The sequence below is a fragment of the Hermetia illucens genome, chromosome 6 (assembly GCF_905115235.1).
Source record: "Hermetia illucens chromosome 6, iHerIll2.2.curated.20191125, whole genome shotgun sequence".
NCBI classification, from domain to species: domain Eukaryota; kingdom Metazoa; phylum Arthropoda; class Insecta; order Diptera; family Stratiomyidae; genus Hermetia; species Hermetia illucens.
This window is the reverse complement of record NC_051854.1, coordinates 96,625,586-96,650,864: the sequence shown is the minus strand read 5'-3', so window position 1 is coordinate 96,650,864 and position 25,279 is coordinate 96,625,586. Positions and strand designations below refer to the sequence as shown.

At 42.0% G+C, this 25,279-nt stretch overlaps 1 protein-coding gene and 1 pseudogene across 2 annotated transcripts in view; one reads left to right on the top strand and one right to left on the bottom strand.

The window, feature by feature from the left end:
• LOC119660350 (protein sym1) overlaps positions 1-25,279 on the top strand; it is a 221,567-nt gene that overhangs the window by 62,773 nt on the left and 133,515 nt on the right. The window lies entirely within an intron of this gene.
• Positions 1,627-24,088, bottom strand: LOC119660087 (annotated as a pseudogene).

Below are 25,279 nucleotides of genomic sequence, written 5' to 3'. Positions count from 1 at the left end.
TGTCAGAGCAGTAGCAAATGCAATCCCATTTATATTATATACTTCAGCTGCTCTAATGACCGCGAACCAGGAGTGTGCCCCTACGTCGGCCCCACGAAGAAAAAGTGGAGTAAAATTGAAAATTTCATCAGAAAACGGTTTGCCCGAAGGTTACAATTTGCTTGAAGACAGACGCTTACAGCCCCAGCAAATGAGGCAGAGAGGGACCCATTGCCAGGAGTGGTGATAAAATAGGCAATTTGGATTAATATCAAATTAAATTAGTGGAGAATCTGGCTCTAGAGTCAATTCCTCTTGAACTCCGGGTTGCCCTTACGCAAGGTTGGATAGAAATTTAGCTTTGTTTAATTTTTTTTGAGTTATCATAATTGTCTGCTATAGCCTTTGTTTTACCAGGGAAAGTGTGTAAACCTTTACAAGGCTGCATTTTTGTGAGACAGGACTTGTTGGACCGAGAGTCGCCTAATATTCAGAGTTCATCGTTCACGGTAGCATCTTCAATCCGTGCGGTCATTCAGCCCTCGGTTTGATAATCACAGCTTGAGGTTTTGTTTACCCCTTTCTCTCTTCCTCATTGAGCTCACTCACCATTGTCGAGGGAAGTTAGGTTAGGTAATAATCAATTTCTTAGGCCTTCGGCTAAACCTACAAATCTGAGGAGCGACGAGCGACCGTTCAATATTCTTCTCTTCTTTTGACAGAATGTTTTGCCTTGGTTCCTTGTCTGAGGTGAGCTGAAGATAGGAAACTCCTTAAATTTGTATTCAGAGTTGGTCCTTCAGCTCTGAAGAACTACGTCGTGCGCTTCCCGGATTGCCGGAAAATTGACAGTAACGGCGGCGACCAAAGTGTCAGCAACTACGTTATCTTTTCTAGGCGCGTGTTGGATGTCAGAAATGAACTGGTTTCTAAAACGTAAGTGTATAAATTGGTGCTTTGTCGGGTTTTTGTTTCAAGTCCGTGAACACTGTGAATCAGAAGGGAATACCGAAAGTATTTAATTGCTAGGTACGCAGTTAATGACTCATGATTATAAGTGTCGTAGTTCCGTTGACTCAACGTATGCGGCTAGGGGTGCATCTTGCTGAGGGAATGCCAGAAGTGTAGCATCCACCAGTTGTAGCTTGAATCTCTCAAACGCCTGAACAACCTCTGCGGACCACAAAAGCAGACGGGAGTTTTTGGTCTTCGGCCCAGATAAGTACGCGTTGAGGCGTTAAGGATCGATTGATGGTGGGCAGTCTTAGGCAAGCAACGACGATGGAAGTTTAACATGTCCAAGAACTCTCTCTGACTCTCAAACACTAAGCTCGAAATCGCTTGCACTTTTACTGGCTTCGTTTGGATGCCTTCAAAGGTAATCTCACCTGCGATTGTAAGAATTTGCATTTCTCTTAATTACTAAACCGGAGCCATAAAAGTCCGGATCAGATTGCCGTGGTCGAAAAGATCTTCGCGATAGTGACCTTATCAGTGAGTTCATATGAGGATGTCAATACCTCAGCGCTCATCCGTATACAAAGAGGCATCTTCCAGGGAGATTCGTTGAGTCCCCTTTGGTTTTGGTTTGGTAGCACACGCAATTCCTTTAAATACTTCCCTCGGGTCACGTCTGTTGTTCACCAATCAATGACACTTCAAATTCTGTGCTCTAAAGCAGATGCCGTAAAGACCCTCGTTATTGATTTGATGCGTCTTGTCTGTATTCTCGACCACTTGATGGACAAACAATGTGTCACTGCATGGTTCTACCACGGTGGTTGATATTTCTTTTTTTCTTTTTTTTATTGAACCGTTACCACCACCCAATAACGTATAAGTTGAAATCCTTGCAGACAATCACATGATTTTGCTTCTTTTCGTACAACATCCAATACGGAATCAACCAATTCAGCGACTTCTGTGTGTTGTCCTTTGGCACAGTTATTACCAACACTGGATTTGGGGGAATGGTCCATTACTAGTGCTGAATCAATGGTGGCGGGTTCTAAATCAACTACGGCACGTAAGACGTATTTTCCGCCCGATGCTTCATTGTAGTAGGCATTGATGCGTTTCAACTTTTGACTCGGTCTCTGCCTTTTATCAACCGGCCCCAGTACTGCTCATTTCGTGTCAAATGCATTTTCAATCGCCTCAACCAGAACCAGCGTTAGGCCTGCATTTCACAATTCATGACCCGGTTATGTTTAAATGCAAGTTCAATGTTCCCTTTTGACCAGTTATACAATATTCGTACATTTTTATTATGTACAATGTGTAACAATTTGTATATAAATCTATAAATGAGTTTAAGAAATTTTAGGGAAAGGTAACAAGTGGTAGGTATTTGTTAAATGAAATGAAATGATTAATTTTTAAAATTTTAAAAGAAGAAGATGTAAATGAATGTCGAAAATGGGAAAAAAGAAATTGGGAGAAGTACATTGAGAAAGGTAAGAGATGTTAAATGGAAGAAAACGCAATTAGCGAATACTCACTTAATATTGGGTCGATATTTCAATAATACTGGTACGAATTCATGAAACTGAATCTCAATACACAATATAGGTACAATACCGTAAACATAAAATTATGCTGTCAGCTAGCATTTAGATTCGAAATAAAGATACGTTTCCCCGATAACGGACGGTTAAGGTAACATAAATGAGTATATATATTTCATGAATTACTATAATATACGTATATTGTTAAACCGTCAGATCAACTATAACCTGTAGTGATAACAAAACTGCCCAACTCTCATACCCAAAACATCCCTGTTTTGCTCTATCCAGTCAATTTGTATAACTATTGCACCTAAAACTGAGTATCGTTCGCCACCCCTTGGTTATTTATTTCTTATTTCCCGTGACAGTTGCCAAACGAATTTACTCTGCACAATTTTATAGTCCATAATTTATCATTACGTCCAGAGCATTTTTCATTATAATCTTTTTAAGTATGAAGAATGGTATTGGGCCGCATAAATGACCTTAGGTCATTTGTGTGTGTTCCAGTCAAGTGGAGGAGAACTGAATCAGCCAATGGCTATCATTAAGTGAACAATTAAGTAATTTTGTTGGGTTACAATGCAGAGTGTTAGAAAGGTATTGAATGGGAAACGTAGGAATGTGGTAGTCCATTAAGCGTATCCATGTACATATATATGACTTAAGGTGGATTGTCTTTCCTTCTTAGAGGACCTCATTTTTAAAAGGGGAGTATTGGATAGTAAAACTTAACTATGAAAGGTGCACAATTACATCCCCGTAACGTAGGAATGAAACCCAGTTGAGGTGGTCCAGGAATCCTCATTGAATAAAATAGTCCTGCCTGCTACGAGCATGCACTAAATGCTGGTGGATCTATCTATTGCTGATTCCATTTTCCGGTGTCGGGTTTAAATTCAATGCAGATTTCGCGGTCGTACCCATGGGGAAGGAATATGTGTAACACGATTAGTCACTACGCTAACCGAAAGAGTTATGTATACTCGTACCATATGAGCGCAACTTGTTTCCCTGGTGGTTATGAACAATTTCCATGTGGGATCCATTTTCTTTCAGAACACAATAAAAAGCCTTCCCGTACTAAGTAGTGGGTAGTGACTAGTGAGTGCTAATGTCTTTCGAAGACCTACAAAGGCCCAGCGGTGCTATCAGCTCGGCACTCGATATTTGTGTCATGCATTAAAGGCGACAATATCAAATGAAATTCTTCAACGCAAAAGTGCTCATAGTCGGTCATGCACGAAGTGATGTCGCTTAAGCGGCTTTGCCTACATCATGCAATCAGTTACAAGAAATACTTGGTTGAGTGTCGTACTCATATATGCCGTCATGAGCTAAGTACTTCCATTCAAGTTCGTTGTACTTAAGCTCTGGTAATTAAGACATTTTGTCGGTTTCCACATTATTTTTCGAGGGCTTTTGCTGGCATGGCCTTTTCAGTTATTTATTTTTCACTGGCTTATTTCTAAATGACAATCTAGAAATAGCGTGTTTTGCGTTTAAATGAGTCAATGATCACCACTTTGGGTTATGAAACCGCAACGTACAGAAAATGACCATACCCTGCAGAATTTGAGATACGCTACGTTTAAATTTTCTGCGAACAAATTTGAAATTCGGCACAGAAAATGACCACTTAAATTATAAGGTACCAGTCAATCAATAGAAATTTAAAATCAATTATTTACTGGAGAATAATGTATGGAATATATATGTTCTCCAATTCGAGGTCATCTAGTTCATCATTTCAATGTAACCATGATAGTGCCTTATTTTGCACATTTTTCTGAAATCATGACCTGAAACCCATGAGTAGAGTTATTATTTATCCACCACATATAAATATGATTTTCTCTCTGTGTTAGTCAACGGGCAGTCATGGTAAAACTGTACATGCCCATTCGATATCCTGACTAAATTAATAAGACTGACTAGACTGAACCTGATCAATGAACAAGACCAGATAAAAGCAACAGGATCACTCTCGAGACTTTTTACACATCAACAGCGGTCTAAGACCAGGGATGCCCTACCAAGATCCTTTCCAAACTAGCCTAGGAAAAAGTGATTCCCGATGCTGTAGTAAGTGCTAGAGGCGTTATCTTCTTGAATTCCACCCAACTGCTGGCATATGGGAAGAATAATTCAAGATGTACAAACTGCCTTCATCCAGATTAAACATCCGGCACGAAACATAAACTGCACATAAATGAAGGCAAGAGAAAATATATGGAGGCAACGCCATGCCAGTACCAAAATAAAAACGAATTGAAAACAATAAAGATAGGAAGTTATAGCATAGCTTGAAATTTCAAATTTCTTTTATCTAAAGTTGAAAATCAAAAGTGAATCGAAGTCATCGCAGCCAACAGAATTTGAACACTCCGCTCGATCACCTTTCTTTTTCGATATTGGGATTGTGGTACTTTCTTCCCAGTCAGTTGGGTTTCTACCTTCCTTGAATAACCCGATTAAAGAATTCACTGAGCCACAATGTTGGATCTAGAGCTCAGATGCTATGTCGTCAGTTGCCAGGTCCTCTTGCCTTCCCCGATTTCATTCGTTTTATTGCTTCCTCGACTTCAATTGCGCTGACAGTTACGTCCTTGGTGTTTAACGTAGGTACCTGTCATCATCATCATGATCAACGGCGCAACAACCAGTATCCGGTCTAGGCCTGCCTTAATAAGGAACTCCAAACATCCAGGTTTTGCGCCGAGGTCCACCAATTCGATATCCCTAAAAGCTGTCTGGCGTCCTGACCTACGCCATCGCTCCATCTTAGGCAGGATCTGCCTCGTCTTCTTTTTCTACCATAGATATTGCCCTTATAAACTTTCCGGGTGGGATCATCCTCATCCATACGGATTAAGTGACCCGCCCACCGTAACGGTCATGGTATCGCTCATAGTTCCCGTCATTGTGTAGGCTACAGAATCGTTCATCCTCATGCAGGGGGACAAAAATTCTTCGGAGGATTCTACTCTCGAACGCGGCCGAGAGTTCGCAATTTTTCTTGCTAAGAACCCAAGTTTCCGAGGAATACATGAGGATTGGCAAGATCATAGTCTTGTACAGTAAGAGCTTTGACCCTATGGTGAGACGTTTCGAGCGTAACAGTCTTTGTAAGCTGAAATAGGCTCTGTTGACTGACAACAACTGTGCGCGGATTTCATCATCGTAGTTGTTATCGGTTATGATTTTCGACCCTAGATAGGAGAAATTGTCAACGGTCTCAAAGTTGTATCCTCCTATCCTTATTCTTGTTCGTGCTTGTGTTTGACCAGTGCGGTTTGATGTTGTTGGTTGATTCCTCTTCGGTGCTGACGTTGCCACCATGTATTTTGTCTTGCCTTCATTGATGTGCAGCCCAAGATCTCGTGCCGCCTGCTCGATCTGGATGAAGGCAGTTTGAACGTCTCGGGTGGTTCTTCCCATGATGTCGATATCGTCAGCATAGGCCAGTAGTTGGGTGGACTTGAAGAGGATCGTACCTCTTGCATTTACCTCAGCATCACGGATCACTTTCTCGAGGGCCAGGTTAAAGAAGACGCATGATAGCGCATCCCCTTGTCGTAGACCGTTGTTGATGTCGAATGGTCTTGAGAGTGATCCTGCTGCTTTTATCTGGCCTCGCACATTGGTCAAGGTCAGCCTAGTCAGTCTTATTAATTTCGTCGGGATACCGAATTCTCCCATGGCCGCGTACAGTTTTACCCTGGCTATGCTATCATAGGCGGCTTTAAAGCCGATGAACAGATGGTGCAACTGTTGTCCATATTCCAACAGTTTTTCCATCGCTTGCCGCAGAGAGAAAATCTGATCTGTTGCTGATTTGCCTGGAGTGAAGCCTCTTTGGTATGGGCCAATGATGTTCTGGGCGTATGGGGCTATCCGGCCTAGCAAGATAGTGGAGTATATCTTATAGATGGTACTCAGCAACGTGATACCTCTATAATTTCTGCACTGTGTGATGTCTCCCTTTTTATGTATGAGCCTCGTTGCCAATCGTCAGGCATTGATTCGCTGTCCCATACCTAGAGTACAAGTTGATGAATCACTTGGTGTAACTGGTCGCCTCCATAGTTAACCAATTCGGCTGTAATTCCATCGGCTCCTGGCGACTTATGATTTTTTAGTCGATGAATTGCACGGACTGTTTCTCCTAAACTTGGTGGTGGCAGTATTTGTCCGTCGTCTTCAGTTGGCGGGACCTCCAACTCGCCGATGTTCTGGTTGTTCAGTAGCTCATCAAAGTACTCAACCCATCGCTCTACTATGCCCATTCTGTCGGAAATCAGATTTCCCTCTTTGTCTCGGCAGGATAAGCATCGAGGTGTATAAGGCTTCATCCTGCTGACTTGTTGGTAAAACTTGCGCGCCTGGTGCGGTTGCTCCCTGTACTTTTCTAGTTCACAGACTTGTTGGTTCTCCCAGGCTTTCTTTTTCCGTCTGTGAAGTCGCTTCTCCACTCGACGGAGTTCGTGATAAGTCTCTGCGCGTGCTCGCGTTCTTTGAGGATGCAACATTAATCGGTATGCGGCATTCTTCCGTTCCGTTGCTAGCTTACATTCATCGTTAAACCAGCCGTTCCGACTCCTTTTGCGGCTGGGGCCAAGTATGTTTGTGGCCGTATCCATGATAACGTTCTTCAGGTGATTGTGCAGATCATTTGTTGATGCTTCATCTCCAGGTCCTCTGTTGATTGCGGTTATTGCGGCATCCATTTCCCTCTTATAGGTGTCGCAGAGGGTTGTGTTGTGGATGGCTTCAGTGTTCACTCTCACCTGATTGTCAGAGGGGATTCTAGGCGGTATTGTTATTCGCGCTCGGAACACCATGCCAACGAGATAGTGATCCGAGTCTATATTGGCCCCCCTATATGTTCTGACATTCATCAAGGCTGAGAGGTGGCGGCGTTCGATTAACACCTGGTCAATTTGGTTGAAAGTGGTCCCGTCTGGAGAGGCCCACGTATGTTTGTGGACCGCTTTCCGCGCAAACCAGGTACTTCCAACAACCATTTCGTGTGACCCTTCTAATTGAATAATCCGCAATCCGTTATCATTTGTTTTTTCGTGTAAGCTATGAGAGCCAAAGTATTGCCTGAATACGGGCTCCTTTCGTACTTGGCTGTTAAAATCCCCAAGTATGATTTTGATATCATATTTGGGACAGGCTTCGAGGGTTCGTTCTACTGCTCGCAGAAGGTATCCTTCTCCGACTCTGCAGTCTCCTCTGTAGGGGCGTGAACGTTTATGAGCCTTATATTTCTAAACTTGTCTCGCAAGCGCAGAGTGCATAGCCGTTCGCTTATGTTTTCAAAGCCGATAACAGCAGGTTTCCTTTTTTGGCTGACTAAGAAACCTACTCCGAGCACATGGTTTACTGGATGACCACTATGATATATGGTGTAGTGGCTCTTCTCCAGGAAACCGGTCCCTGTCCATCGCATCTCTTGCAACGCTGTTATATCAGCCCTATATTGGGACAGGGTATCGGCTAGCTGCTCATCAGCTTCATCTTTGTACAGTGAGCGCAAGTTTCATGAGAAAATGCGCAAATCGTTGATCCGTTGTCGTTGCCGGGTCCGTCGTTTTAAAGTCCGTCCTGTCCGAGGCTCCTGTTGTGGCTTCGTAACAAGTTGTTTTCCGTGTAGGGTTGTCAGCCCTACCCAACCCCCAACCTGGAGGACCAGTTGGTGCAATTTTTCCCGTTTTTAGGCGCGGGAGACTCGTCTTCATCCTTCTCCGTCTGCAGTTTTTCGTTAAGAAAGAGCTCCCAGCGGTCACCACGTGGAGGTGGAGATAGAGTTTGGTAGTAGAGCTGTTGGTGTTGGTTCAGCAGGCATTTCCCAGGTTTTATGCTCCATCGTGGGTACCAATCCACGTTTCGCCCTGGGACCTATACTACCCTTTGACCACCTGTCGTGAGGATTAATCCTACGGTCCTCTTCAGACACGGATTGATTTTGTGACCACAATCAAAGCCCTGCTGAGACAAGCAAGAACGGTACCAGTCTATACCAAGTGCTCGCTTGAGCACAACGACAACCACCATGAAACTCCCACTAGGGGGGCCAACCGCAAATAACCGAGCTGTCCTCACATACAACAGGAGTTCACCCGAAGTATGTGAGTCCCGGGGCTTTCCCGGTTCCTATGGTACCAGTATATCTCTGTTAAGGTTTCGTGACCAATTTGCCACTTCAGATGAGTCCCCGTGCAGACTCGGGTCTGATCGCCCTTGCTAGGCCTTGGAGCATTCGCCTACTGCATCACGGCCGGCAAGCCAATGCGATACAGCGGTTCCCGATGCCACCACGTGGAGGTTCTCCTCGGCCGCTTTTTTTTGGTTCAGCCGACAGGGTTGCCGCCCCGTCTTCCTCCCCGCCACCTCAGAGCACCAATTGCGCTGATAGGTGGAACTGCTCCAAATGTCGTCATTGATTGTGGAAGTGGAGGATGAACAAAATACGAAATATTTTCTTCATCTATCCGCCGCGGCCCGATGGTCAGAGGGCAAAGTACCGTTCTTGTCATTAACGCAAGAGAAGTATTTGACATCCTGTGGGCGTTCGTTTCGGCTTTTGGCAAGTGGATACTCGCCATCCCGAGTGTCCAGTTTATCGGTACTCAAATCTTGGAAACAAAAGCTTTGTCTAGCTAAGATGAGGAGGGAAACATCACCGGCTAACTACTTTTGGTCGTGTTGCTGCCAGGGTAGAGGCTAGACAGCGTCCGACGAGTTACCTCTTCCCTGAACGAAACCATCAATCGACTTTTTTTGAAAATAAAAAAACGGATACTCTCTCCGTGCACGAAAAAAAATTGGGGGACAGTTGTTCCTTAATAGGTCTGTTCTGTCATCAAGTGCATGTGGACTCAGGAGTCCCTTAAATCCTAAAACAAAAGCTAATTCTCTGAACAAATTATTTTATGGATAGAGGTCTTGTAATCTTTCATGTGCCAAATCCAATCCAAATTTCAGGAGCGTCTCGAGTTTAATCAAGTTCACTTTGTTAGATAGTTTTTGTAAAGATCTGCAATGATAACGCGCCTCTTCAGCCTTTGAAGAAACTCTGTAATATCTGCATGTTGCCACTTGCTTGATAACTATCAATGTCCTTAATAGTTTCACGCAACAGCCCTTCGGAAACTTGGCAGTCCTTATGTAGATTTACCACGTAAAATCAAGTAAGTTTTGAGCATGGATGGCGTCTTGCCAACACGGATAGCAGCATGGCCTGAGCAATCTCAACGCACAAAGGTGCATCCTAATCACATGGGGACGTCTTGTAATTTGACCGTAGTTCATACAGTACTCCCTCATATCAATCGTTATAAATGCATCAAGGAAGTCTATTTTTCAGCTAACATCGATAATCGATTTCATGCTATCATGTGGTAGAATGTATCTTTTTTTCATGAAAATGAATTTTAAATATCTTTTGACTCTCCTTTTCTTTGCTAGAGCACTTCAGAGGGCGAGTGAGTGAGTCCTTCATTAGAGTTCGTAGATCGGAGTGCTTCCTTCATTTCATCGAGAAAATTACTAGACCAATTTGAAAGTGCTCCAGCAAAAATCTTGGCTGATGAAGCGAAATGAAGTTAGCGTTTAAAATCTACTGAAATTTTTAAATCTGCCTGTATTTCAAATTGAATTATATCAAACATGAGCGATTAAATTTTGCCTTTTTCTGAGGATTTCTTCGGAACGTCCCTTAACTCTTCTAGGAAGTAAACAAGTCGGGAAACCGGAAGATCGGCGCTTTAGCTATGAAAGGTTTTGTTTGCTTCTTCTGTGAGTATATTTGAGTGCAGTACTATCCCATTTATAATATAATAATAATCGTTGGCGCAATAATCCATATTGGATGGGCCTTGAAGTGCGTTAGAGCACTTCATTCAAGACCGTAGCGGTACACTACAGTATATTGTAGGAGACAACATGGTCAGCATTGCGCTCGCCCGAGATTATTACCCTGATTTGACTCAGGTATTCATTCACAGCTGAGTCGACTAGTATCCGACGTCAAATCACGATACAAATCCCACCGCCACGAGATTTGAACCGCGGCCTTCCGTACGACAGCCTTATACTCTAACCACTCAGCTATTCGGACACATCCCATTTATACGTAGCCCGTAATGTATATACATTTAGTATGTCAGAAGGAGGGGTTTCTACTTGATTTCCCCAAAAGTATAGCAATGTACTATTATTAACTTAATTTGAGCATATATCGATATGGAGAGAATTTTGAGACCTGGACACCGTATAGAAGCAACTTCATAACTTTTTTCAGATTTTTCGGTTGGGTAGTTTCTGAGAATGGGTCCGTTAAAGAAATCATTATTTTCGACCCCCAGAACTCTCCGCGTTTCCAAAGAATGTGAAAACTAAGACCGGCATCGAAAAGTTCTAATCAAGATCTTTCATTTGATACCCAACAGGACTATATTCGGTGAAAAAAAATGTACACCCCCCCTTGGATGTATGAGGACCCCCCTTAATCTCGACGTAGAAAAATGTAACTCAGTGCATGTCTGGGCGTTCACACTTTCCACCTTTTCATCAAATTTCTTGTCAATCGAGAAAAGTGAGTGTGACAGACAGACAGACGAGGAAATCCGAACATTTCAAACGGATGTGTACTGAAGCTGACTCTGATCCATGAGGTGCTACAGGTCTGCAATGTCATCACTAAAAGGCAAGCGCTTCCCACCGATTACCTGTCCTAAATTAATGCAAAACGTAGTGGACACTCTTTTCCCAGAGGACGTGAACTACACAAACCTGCCTAAAATCCATGTAAACCCCGACGAAATTCCTCTAGTGATAGAAGAGGAAATTCTTGATGCAGCAAGGAAATCCGCTCAAAATATGACCTCAGGGTCAGGTGGAATCCCGAATATTGCCCTGAAAGTGGCAGCCAGGAGAGCACCAGGTATGTTTGCCAAAGTTTTTACGACATACCTTAGAGAAGGAGAATTCCCCTAGAAGTGGAAGCTACAAAGGTTGATACGTATTCCGAAGCCAGGTAAACCATTGGGTGACCCCTCCTTATATCGACCTACATGCTTGGTCAATACCATTGGTAAACTATTTGAACGAGAATTATACAACAGGCTGTTCGATGTTGCGGAAAAGGAAGGAGGCTTATCCGACAAGCAATTCAGGTTTCGTAAGGGAAGATCAACCGTCGATGCAATCAACATGGTGACTGACCGATGACGTGTGGCGTACTACAGGGGTCTTAGGTCCCTTATTGTGGTTAATTATGTACAATGGAGTGTTGACGCTACGCCTTCCTAATGGCGTGATGACGACAAAGTTCAAACTTAATGTTAACCATAAAAAATAATGCGAGCATTTTCTTTAAGGACAATACATTTTTCATAGTCACTAGTCAACTGACATCGTGCTTTGTTTGCTCTTCATTATACAAAAAAAATGCCCTCCTTGGTTGACTTCAAAAATTTGTTCCCTTCACTCTCTTTGTTTTAACCTTATATTATTACGATTGTGTTTCGTTATCTATCCAGGATACATATTCAACCACTGATGTTGAATGGTCCAGTACAGTTTGATTTCATTATAAGGACTATCTTTTCCTAAACTTCTCAACGGTTCTCAATTCGATAACACTTCATGAGATGAAAGAAAATGGAAAAGAAGAAGTAGAATTCATAATAAAACAAATGTTGAATCAGATAATCATCAGATTCGACATTGAGGGTAACTCCTAAATGAAAAGAATAATAAGGAATCCCAAGAGAACGGATTGGGAATCCTACACAATGCACCTGAGCAACAACATTGCCCACCTTCAAGGGGGCGGTGACATCAAGGGCGAATTAGAATTAGAAACGGTGGTGGAAGACCTCAACACAATCGTCATTGACGCATATGAGGCCAGCTGTCCTGCCAAGACAATCAAGTCATCAAGGGATGTACCATGGTGGAACAGGAACTTAGCCAGAATGAGAACGGAGGTACGAAAACTCTTTAACCGGGCAAAACGAACCGGGGACTGGCGGAGGTATAAAAATGCACTGACTGCGTATAGCAACGCCATCAGGGAAGCGAAACGGAACAGCTTTAGGGAATTCTGTGAATGGATTGAACAGATCACAGAAGCAACCAGGCTGTACAAGGCTGTAGCCAAAGACGGGGGAATATCCTCTGTCTGCCTGAAAAAGGAAGATGGGACATTCACCGAGAATGAAGAGGACAGGGTACACCTGCTTCTCAGAACTCATTTCCCGGGGTCCTACCCCTCGGCGGCAGGCGACAATAATCTGCCTGACACCCCAACAACGAATAAAAGGGGAAGGAAAGAGAGCTGGAAACTAGCAAAAGAGGTATGCTCAGAAGCTAGGCTAAGATGGGCAGTGGGAACCTTTCAACCAATGAAATCTCCCGGAGCAGATGGCATTTTCCCAGCACTTATCCAGAGAGGCCTAGGAATTATCTTAGAGTCTCTTCTGAGGGTGGTAAGAGGGAGGATAGCACTGGGTTGCATACCAAGGGAATGGAGACGGGCAAAAGTGGTCTTTATTCCGAAGATGGGTAAAAAGGATCCTTTTCACCCTAAATCTTTCAGACCAATCTGCCTAACATCGTTCGTACTCAAAACGGTGGAGAAGGTCATAGACAACTATATTAGAACTAACGTTCTAAAGCGTAATCCCTTACATCACTGTCAACACGCTTACCGGGCAGGGAGGTCAACTGAAACTGCTCTGTATCAGCTGACAGAGGTACTACGGGACGCCATAGAAACAAAAGAAATTGCACTGTGCGCGTTTTTGGATATCGAAGGAGCATTCGACAACACATCGCACACAGAGATACAGGATGCCCTGAGCCGCAAAGGAGTGGGAAACACCCTAGCACTCTGGATGGGCAAAATGCTAGAAAGCAGACAAATAGAGTTACAAACAGGTACAAATTCTATTATCATGAACACCACTCAAGGCTGTCCACAGGGCGGAGTACTATCGCCGCTGATGTGGAGTATGGTAGTGGATGAACTCCTGGACGTGTTAACTAATACTGGAATACAAGTCCAGGGCTACGCGGACGACATTGTTCTAATCTGTAGGGGCAAGTATGAAGATACCCTATATGATAGAATCCAAACTGGATTAAGGGTTACTAGTGCCTGGTGCAGGAAGGTGGGACTGCGGATCAACCCAACCAAAACCACCATAGTACCATTCACTAGGAGGCGTAAGCTGGATCACCTGAAAGCCATAACATTACATGATATGGAGGTGAAACGAGAAACAGAGGTCAAATATTTGGGAATCACGCTAGACCAACAATTACTGTGGAAGACACATGTCGGAAACACTTGTCGGAAAGCCACGAGGGCTCTGATGACTTGCAGATCCATAGCAGGAAAAAAATGGGGTTGCAGCCCGAAGATACTACTTTGGATATATACTGCAATAGTAAGACCAATGATTACCTATGGAGCGGTAATCTGGGCAGAAAGAACCCAACTCAGCACACAAGCCAGGGAATTACATAAGCTCCAAAGGCTGGCTTGCGTGTGTATCAGTGGGGCAATGAGGACATGCCCAACGGCATCCCTGGAGGTCCTTCTGGGATTAACCCCTCTCCATCTGCACATACATATGCAGGCAAGGAGATCAATATTCAGGATGGCCGGTAGCATGAGTGAGGCGGGGAGCTGCCTAAATCGAAGGAAGATTGATATCCTTTCTAGACGGTATCCCGAATTACTGATACCGAGGGACAACATGACAACGAGGTTTCACTTCGATAAGAAGTTTGAAACACGTTGGAGTAACAAGGCAAACTGGGAGAGCGTGGCTGCGACATACGGCTTAAACCAGCAACTGATTGCTTGGTACACTGACGGATCCCTCACAGCAGAGGGAGCGGGTGCCAGTGTCATTGGTCCAAGGAAAATGTACTTTGAGCCAATGGGCAGGTACACTAGCATATTCCAGGCGGAAATTTACGCCATAGACAAATGTGCCTCCTTTAACCTGCAAAGGAACTACAGGGGGCAGAACATAGCTATTCTCACCGATAGCCAAGCAGCGATCAAGGCACTTAGGTCCAACCAGGTGAACTCTAAACTGGTATGGGAATGCCTTGAGAGACTGAATACACTTGGCTCGTCCAACAAGGTCTGGATACTTTGGGTTCCAGGCCATGCTGGGCTGGAAGGCAATGAGGCAGCGGATGAACTAGCCAAGAAGGGAGCAGGGATGCCTTTACACGGGCCAGAACCCTTCTGTGGAATCGGAAACGGTTTCATGGCTATGAATCTAAGAAACGAAGAGAAACGGTTGAGGGAACTATATTGGGCGGGCCTACCAGGGATGGAGCAGTCCAGGGTGCTAATTGGGGGATACGAACCCATGCGCACAAAGGATTGCTTAAACCTCACCAAAAAGAACCTTTGAATCATAGTGGGAATTCTCACTGGTCATTGTCGGCTGAACTACCACCTAGGGAAGCTAGGGATATCTACGGACATTGCCTGCAGGTTCTGTGAGGAGGAGGACGAAACCTCTATGCACGTCCTGGGACAATGTCCGGCACTTGTGCAACGTAGGTCGATACATCTGGGAGAACACTTAATACCAGATGCAAAGCTGAAACTTCTGGAAGTGGGGAACATACTAAAGTTCCTAACAGTTACAGGCCTGCTTGAGATACTATGATCAATAGGTACACTATAACCAGTAAAAGGGGCACAATAGTTCTTCAAGGACGCGGTGCGACTTTCCCTTAACAGAATAATAAAATGTTGAAGCAGGTTCTGGAAATACAAACCCATTTATTCACAAAATTTTGGAATAGTAGGAATTTGGAATTGGGTCGATTAAATAGGGCTTGCTCCTTAAAACGACCCCAATTATATATTTGTGTAAATTAAGCATCAAACAACAGATTACGATCCCTTGACTATTATTTTAGGCCGTCTCGCTAGCCAAACGCATATAAATCCTTGTTTTATAACATAATTATGTTACTTTTTTTCAAAATGCAAATAGGGTCAGCAATTCAATGATACATAAGATATAATCGAGCTTCGAAGTACTTAAAATTTAAAAGCAGCAGAAATATTTTCAAAATGAAGGGAATAATTACGTCCCACTTTAACCGGCAAGAAAATACTGCTCAATAATCGATTCAAACACTTCGTCTAATTAAAGCAGGTGCTCTAAACATTATTTAAAACTATGCTTATTTCAGCAATTAATTTTCGATTCCAAGCATTGGATTCAGGTTTTCACTAGGGTCTATACATATGTATTGAAAATAAATTTAGGGTTGAATATAAGAAATGGCTCTGAATCATTGGTACTTTCTCCACCACCACATCTACTTATATTTGAATTTTATTAATAGTCCCATCTTTCTCAAATATGCGGTATATTATTTTATGTGGTGGTTATCCGGACCCAAAAATTTCGGAATGGTTCGAGAAAAAGGTTTCATTAAACTAACTTATGAGTGATTTCATTAAATCAGTGAGATCAATAAGATAGAACTTTAGATGCTGACTCAATATAACAAACGCTTGAGAATTCGTGAGGTCCTTTATAGATCGAAAGAGGGCAAAGGGCGGAAGGTTGAGGAATTTGTAGCATGATTGGATGTTAGATATAAATCGACTCAATTGTGAATTAGTACCTGAGTCAAATCAGGGTAATAATCACCCGCCAACGATTATTACTATCATTATTTATACATCGGAAGATATCTCATGCCTTAAATTACTTAGTTACTTACTTAAATCTTAAATTTAAATAAATTTAAAAGCATTCCTATCCTTCTTATATTTTTTGATTGATATATTAAAGACATATTTTGAATGATGGGATTACAGTTCGGATTTCATCCCCATTTTGTTTCTGCGATGGCAAGATGCAAATGTACCTGCACAAGATATTGTATTTTAACCGATACACAAATAATATATAACCCAAGCATTTGACGACATGGTTTGCTTAATCATACATCTATATTCTTACTATTGTTTCCAGTAAGATAGTCAGATCTGAACATATTATTTCAGCTGAAAATCCTGTGCCACATCCTGGCTTCTTTAAAGTTCATGGTTCAATGTTAACTACTATCTTCTTTTCCACATCGATACTCATTGATGTTGTTCACAGCCTTCACATCCTTGGCCATTTTTGATCTCCTACTAATAAAATCGACCTAGTTTTGATATCTGAAGTCATTTCTCATCAATAACTTCGTCTCATTAATTTTCCATTAGTGCAAGAGTGAGCAACACCATTGGTTTTTTCTTCTTCCATTTCGTTAGCGTGGCACTCGTCATTAACTAAGTTTCAGAGTCGCGCAGAAGGACAGCTCCCTGAAACGTTTTCATAATGAACTTGCTCTTATAATCAATTATAAAAAAATTAACGATTCTTTGAAACGGTCTAGTGGATAAGCAGCGGAAAATGATTTTGTGAAGAGCAACCTGAAATTCAAGAAAACACGATAATCTTATCGTAAGCAAACAACACAGTGCTTTTGTTGGAATGCTATTAAAGTAGAAATCCGATAGACTAATATAATCTTTTATCCTTTGCAATCATACCTTCCAATAAATATACCTATAGCTACGTATTTGCTGTATATATATGTCTTCGAATGCTTAGGGAGTCTGACCAATGAAGAATTCGAAAAAGGACTGATATTCAGAATATCAAGTTTATCACTACTTAATTTCTTCATTAAGGAAATCTATAAAAATTTATAAATTTGTAATTTTTTTCTAATTTGTTTGCAATTTCTAGAGAATGTTCTTTTGTGATATAACTATTCTGGCCTGTCGTAACCCCTTTTCGCTGTTTAGAGAAGAGAATCAAATTACGTTTGATTCTCCACACAGTGCCACATTTGAAAGCATGAATATCGAGGCTATCTAGGATTTTTATGCTTGTACTACCCCCCCCCCCAGGTAGTAATAGAAGTTTTACAATGCATAGTTCGCAAAACTTATTTAGTTTACTTTGAACTACTCATAGATTGACACTACTCAACACAGCTCTAATGAAGTCAATATCAATTTGAATGCAAGATGATCTCGATTTCACAAATTATAAAACTAACGAAACTCTCATTTGATAATTGGATATATTTCGACATATTGTCAAAAATAATTTTTACTCAAACAAATTAAACAACTAGTACTAATTAAGCCCTTCCATTTGATACCCCACATGACCATGTTCTGACAAAAAAGTTGAATTTCTCTTGCGCGTGTATAAGGAGCCCCCTTAAAACCCACGTAATATAATGCCATTCATTGCATATAAAGGATTTTATGGACCACATATTCTCACTGAATTTCATGACGATAATTTCATCGAGTAATTTGGGTGAAATAGACAGACAGACAGACGGACAGACAAACGATGTTAATAAGGTTTTGTTTCAATGTCCACAAAGCTCCTCCGATGTAACCACTTCAAATAATCAGTAAGTGCCTTGGATTAAAATTTCGGTAAAAAATAAAATAAACCATCTGAACATTTCTTGACTGTAGGGAAACAAGTAACATTCAACATCTCAAATATTTGTGTTAGTGTTAGGAAGCACAGTTAGTCATTCCACGTTGGGCTACAACTGGGAACAATCACATAAAAAAATTCCCAAAAATTTGAAAAAAAATCTGATGCTTTGAGACGAGTCCCGGGAAAATATTCCATTCGATTTCTTTCTTACCCCCTTACCCCCCTTTCACTCCTTCATGACAGATATACACGGTTTGGATATACAGGGGGTTTTAAAATGCGCGCCACTCAGTTAGTTGATGTCATAGCGGAGCGCTAGTGATGTCTTTCAAGAGGGGATACTGTAAAGTTTTGTCCCGACACGGATCAGTCGCCATTATGCGTTGGAATAGTGAGGAGCGTGCCTTTGCCGTTGAGGTTTACTTTTCAGGCGGATGTTCGGTTATTGCAACACAGCGTGCACTTCCGAATCGCTTTAATTTAGCCCCTTTGGCTCCCGTCCCAGACCGCAAATCAATTGTTACATGGGTCACTACATTCAGACAAACTGCAAGTGCGACAAACGGAAGAACTGGAGTCCCTCGGCCCGTTAGATCACCTGAGAACATTGAAGCAGTGAGAACGTCAATGTTGCGATCGCCACGGCGTTCTGCGTGCAAACACGCATCTGCCCTTGGACTATCCGATCGTTCTGTGAGAAGAATTCTGCGTGATGATCTTCATTTTGATTCCTATAAGATGGCGATAGTGCAGGAACTTTCAGAACGTGACTTAAATTCTCGGATGAACGCGTGTGAGCTTCTTCTTGATGTCGTTCCCGAGGGTGCTATTGTTTTTTTTAGCGATGAAGCCCATTTTCATTTGTGTGGGTCGGTTAACAAACAAAACATGCGCTACTGGGCTGACACCAACCCTCGAGCATTGCATCAAAAGCCTTTGCATTCACCCAAAGTCACAGTGTGGTGTGCAATTTCCTCAGCTGGAATTATTGGTCCCTGGTTTTTTGAGAAAAATGAGGTTACAGTGACAGTGAATTCGGACCGGTATGTAAACATGCTACAGATTTTTTTTTTCCCACGACTAGAAAATTTGAATTTGGGGGACACTTGGTTCCAACAAGACGGTGCAACAGCACACACTTCAAGACCATCGATGGTTGTTTTGAGGGAACACTTTCCAGAGCGCCTTATCTCAATTAGAGGCGATTTGGAATGGCCGGCACGCTCTCCCGATCTGTCCCCTTGTGATTTTTTTCTATGGGGTTTTTTGAAATCCCGTGTTTATGTGAACCGTCCAAGAACCCTACAAGATTTGAAGACCAACATCTCAGAAGAAATTGCCAACATAACACCTGCTATGATAACAAGAGTCATGACAAACGCCAGAAATCGATTTACGCAATGTATGGAGATTGGGGGACGTCACCTAACAGATTTGATCTTCAAAACAATGTAAATAAAAACTTTAGACATGTACCTACATTATAAAAAATAAATAAATATTTTCCGATGCATACAATAGTTTTTATTGAGTTTTGAAAAAAGGAAGTTATGCTGGTGCACCCTGTATAAGTGAGAAATTAAAAATACATGAGTCTGTGCGCCGTTTATAAAAGTGTTTTAATAATAAACAGTTTCTGTCAAATGGGGGAACATTCTCATTTCAAGTTTGATAGGGTTGAAGCCCCTTAACTTGGGTAAAAAGAGTCGGGTAAAAGGTCCTCCCATTGCTTGTAATATTTACCCAACTGAGAGCACTACCATCAAAAACACGTTGTCGAAAAACTGCTTCGAAAGATGGATATGCTGACCAGCATGTTTAATAGATTTGCAAACCAGGACTAGAGTATCCAAATAAAATCGTCAAGAGTCTCTAAACTTTCACAGGGAATGGATGAATTCTCCGAGCCGCCTAGTTGCGCAAAACCCGAGAAGGCTTAGCTCGGGGAAACAGCGACAAGGCCCAATGTTAGTTGCTCCAAGTTGAAATAATAGATAGATCCTGGCACTTATATAGAAATTATAGACGCTTCAATGATCTGCCTCTGATAAATATCCCATAGCGAATATTCACGATTTTTCACATAAATTCCTTTAACTGCAACATGGCGTTTGCACACCACTCAAGTGTTTTTTAAAAAAGTTCGGCGTAATACAGGCTAGATATACATGTAGTGTATATGAAAGGGACTCCCAAAAATTAAGTGTCGAAAACTTCAAATATAATTTAGTGACATAAGAGGGTAGAGCTATCCCAAAAACCTAAAAAGATGGCGAAATTGGCCGTGAAGGTTCGGCTGCAAATATTGAAGCTCCATCGCAGTGTTCCGTCAACACGTGCTTGTCGCCTCTGCGCTAGCCAAACTCGGTATTGAGGAGGGGGAGTACAAAGAGCAAGTACAAAAATTCACGTGTCCTTTACCTACATATGCATGGATCTGGCCCATATCGTGAAAATTCATCAATAGGGCCATTCACGTAAGCCTACTGACAGATCACAACGCGTGTGTGTTAGAGTTCACATTCTATACATCATTGCACCACTCAGCGAGCACCATCCCTTGAAGCGCTCTTTCTTCTCTACCTTCTGTTGACGTTGTTTAGCATGGAAAACAACGTGCAGCATCTCTTGTTCAGGATGGTTAAAACAAGTAGCACTGAATGGGTTCAACTAAAATACGCAAAGTTATCACGCACTACTTCTTTTCGACCAAATAAGTATCAATACCTGACTCCATTGTGTCATCGGAGTACGCTGGGCTGACTATCTCAAACGAAAAACTTGGTCGGCGCCCAGGATTGGCACTCGTTATCGATGTGATAAGAGGACGGAAGTGGCAGGGGATAGGTCACACATTAGGAAGGGGTGACAATTCCATTGCGGTCAACGCCGTGCCGTGGGATCCACTCTTCCAAGACGACCGACGGGTCGCCCCAAGGGCGCTATACCCTACCAAGAGGTGGAGGGCAACCATATATATATGTGTACAAGGTCAACAACCGATTTGCCCGGTCAATTTTCGAGAGAAAAAAGGCAAATACCGCCCATGTCACAAAGCCGCAGAAATTGAGGAAGGCCTCATTACGACAACTTTTCCACAAAAATCATACACGCTGCAAAAAGAATAACTTTCTCTTGAATGAAGAATATTGATATGTCAGCCTCATTTACAAACGAGGCCTTCTATGGAGCACAACTCGAAGGAGATAAATCCTCGATCAGATTCGGCTGGTGGTCTAAGCAAATTTTAACTGAAAGGGGAAATGGTCCTCTATTTGGATACAGCTATCGATCTGATCCGACATAACATACTGGAGAGACCCATTACCAACATAGCACACGGTTGATTGTATACATCACAGCAGCCGCTCCTGATTAATGATGGCCAAGGACATCATTGAATGGGATCGTAGCTGCATTTCTATTTAGAAGAGCATATTTGTTCTTCTAAATACAAACTATAATATAATATTTCATTAGCACAATTCAGCCATTCAGTGGTTTTGATATACTTGCCAGAATTCGAACTTTACTTTTTGAATCGTGGTAGAAGAATTTAACCCGATGCATCAGTTCTTCTGGTACTAGGTGCTGTCGAAAAGCATACCAGATTAGTTCGTGTAATACACGGTCAAACGCTTTTTCTAGATCCAGAAAAGTAATGCAGAAAGGGCAATGCTTCTTCATGAGCAGCATGTGTTGCGTTAGCAATTCCGCATTTCTTGACAAGCCGGACTTGATTCAAGCTTATTTGAGCGATTTCATTAATAAGGTGCCAAGAATGTGTGTACCATCTTCATGGTATGAGACAGAAAGTTTCAACTTCTGCTGAACGACGTTTCTTTTTTCATATTGGGAACGTCTTGCCAGTTAGACGCTATTCTAGCTCCCTCAATAACCTGATTGAAGATGGCTTGGATAGTTTGTTAGCTGAAGTCTTAAAATCAAAGATTGCCTTGGATCTAGGTCCTGAAAAAGAAAATAAATATTTAATTTAACTACCTAATAGCTAATTTATCTTAAAACGTATATCTAGGTCCTGAAAAAGAAATAAATATTTAATTAACTTCCTAACAGCTAATTTACCTATCCTGAAACTAGACGAGATTATTTTACTTTAAGAGTTTTCTAAACAATGGGGAATAGCAGTTACCCAAATCTGAGTTCAACCTAGTGTCAACCGGTTGTTTGTTAATGAACCAGCTTTCGTAAGCATCCAGTTGGTTGGTCTTTCTTACTTGCTTTAGGACTTTCAAGTCATCAGCGCTTACTTTATGGCCGCATTCGACCATATGTTTTGCCACCATAGATTTAGTGGGTTTTCGGGAGTGCTTTACAGCCAGCTCTGCCTCATTCATGTGTTCCCTAAATCTGGTGGTCGCCAATCTTTTTGTTTGCCCGATATATACCTTCGGGCAATCTGAGCAGGCGATTTTATAAATGCCGCTCATCTCTTCTATCGTTTTTTGATCTTTTTCCCCCGCCAGCTGGGTTTTTAGCTGGTAGATACGGCTTGATCCTACCAGCTGTATGTCAAACCTTTTCAATGTCCTTTGTATGTGTTTGGACAGATTTGAGAATGTGACACTTGATCTTTTTTGAGCAGTTAAGGTTAATTGTTGACTATAGAGTGTAGTAAGATTACTACGTTCTAACCTTCGGGTGTGTTTCTTAATCATTGTTTCTATGGTGGCGCTGGGGTACCCGTTCTTCATAGCCGTGTCCAAGATATAGAGTTTTTCGCTCCGATAGTCTTCCTCAGTGAGCGGAATTGTTAGGAGGCGGTGGATCATGGTGCCATAAGCAGCCATTTTGTGTTGGTAGCTGTGGAACGAAGTGGCCGGGATTGTACGTTGGGTGCTGGTCGGTTTCCTGAAAATAGAAAAGGTAACTTGTCCATTTTGACGTTTGATTGTCAAATCTAGGAAAGCCAATTGATTATTCGCTTCAATCTCGTGAGTGAAGGTTATTTTAGGGTGCAGAGTGTTGATTATATCCACCATATTTTGGATATTTGTGTCCGGGATCACTGCCAAAATGTCGTCCACGTACCTGAACCATTTATTTGGCAATAATCCATCCTCCTCCATTTTTTCCTCCAGTGATGCCATGAAAATTTCACTTAGGAGTGGGGAGAGGGGATTGCTCATCGCTACACCTGAGGTCGTTTTGAAATATTTTCCCCTGAATGTGAAATAGTTCTCACTCATGCAGAGGGAAGCCAACCTCGCATATTGTTTAGCCTTTTTCCTCCATTCTGGAGTCGAACCAAAACGTAGTAGCCACTCTTCAAATTTTGTTATGGCTTCTTTTACAGGCGTGCTTGGAAATAGAGCTTTGACGTCAAATGACACTAGTCTTTCATTATCCGCCAAAGCACTCAATCTATCAATCAACTCTTTCGAGTTTTTACGGATTGGTTTCCGTTAATGGATCCCAATTTTTGGCATTCATCGACCAACCATTTAGCAATGTTGTACGTAGGGGAGTTAGAATCTGCAATGATCTCCCTCATCTCATTGCCTGGTTTATGAATCTTTGGTTGGCATCTAATTCTAGGTAACGAGGGGTTTGGCATCCGCAGCCTGGTGGGATTGCCAACCACTAGAGAGCATTCTTTGAGGGCCTTTTCTACTCTTTTTATAGATCCTGGTAGCGGGTCATTCCTTAGTTCGAAATAGTTTCCACCAGTCAACTTTTCCATTACAAGGTTATCTTAATGTTGCTTGTCCATAATTACGATCATGTTACCCTTATCCGCTTTTAAGTAGTATACCGGCTTCTTCTTCAGTTCTCGTACGATCTTGATTTCACGCTGGTTAGCAGACTTCCGAATCCTGTTCTGGTGCGCCATGGCTTTTGACATTTCATGCCGGATTTCCTCCTTTGCTTCATTGCCCATGAATTTTATAGCTCCTTCTACATCTACTACAGTATGCTCAACTGGCAGGTCGGTTTTTACAGCGTAGTTCCAACCCTTGTTTAGGAGATCCATTTCATCCTTGTTGAAACTAGTAGAGGATTTGTTAATAACTTGATTAGGAATAGTACTTACCGTTGGTTTTTCATGACTAGTGTGCGGGGAGTTTTTTATCAACAGGCTGAGCTTTTTCCTTAGCAAAGTCCGCTTGCGTTCCTTTTCACATTCGTAACCCCGTTGAATTTTGAAGAAGGTAGATTCCGCACAGTTTTCTGTTGCTGCTAATTGCAAGTGCGCATTATATGCCTTCAGTGTGGCAGAGGCTAATTTTGCATGAAGCTTTTTAACACTAGTCCTAATTAAGGTTTCTTCTACTGATCTAGTAAGATTAGAGGGTAAACTTAAACCTGACTTAATACTAACCACATGGGACTTAGGCGTGACACCATACTTCAGGCATAGTTTGAGAAATTTGATGTCTTCACCGAGTGCAGCCATGCTTTTTTTGAATTTGAGCGAACTATTAAAAACCGCTTGAGGCTTGATGGCCATGTTAATCAGAGTGAAATTATGCGGTGTTTCCAACGATTAATTAATAGAAGTAATAAAAACTTGTTGTTTTCACGACCTAGATATAAGTTTTTAGTCATAATTATAATATCATAGATTTAGAATAGTATAAATAGAACCTTAATGTCTACAGATGAGCAAACTTGTTTGCACTGATGAAGGGAACAAGTTGTTCCCGAAATATCGGTATTTGCAAGAGTAAAATACCCACACCAACGGAAAAGAAACAACAAGTTTTTATTACATCTATTAATTAATCGTTGGAAACACCGCCTAATTTCACTCTGATTACAATTTGGGTTTTTATAGCTGTTTCTGTGATTATGATAACTAAATTAAACATCTATTCTTCCCCTAGTCCTTCCTAAAAGTTCCACCAAGGTGGAAAAATGATTGCCCATGTGGGTGTTTAGCCTTTTTTCAGGGAAATTTTCGAGATGTGGAGACTCTCATAGGAATCTAGCCGTTCACTTCCTTCAAAATATTGGCGCTGTCCAACGACAAATGGTGTCCCTGCTCTATTATATGTTTGGCAACCGCGGACTCTATATGTGTGTTATTCTTATTTTTAGCGGATTCGGCCTCCTTTAAGTGCTCTAACACCCTGGTGTGGACTAGCCGTTTTGTTTGCCCTACGTAAATCTTGTCGCAGTCTGGGCAGGAAATGTTATAAATGCCACTTTTTTCCGTACACTCTTTTTTGCCCCGAGTAGGTTGATGTTATCCATTGCCTAGGTTCTGTGTTCACCTCCTGGAAGAGTGCTGGAAGT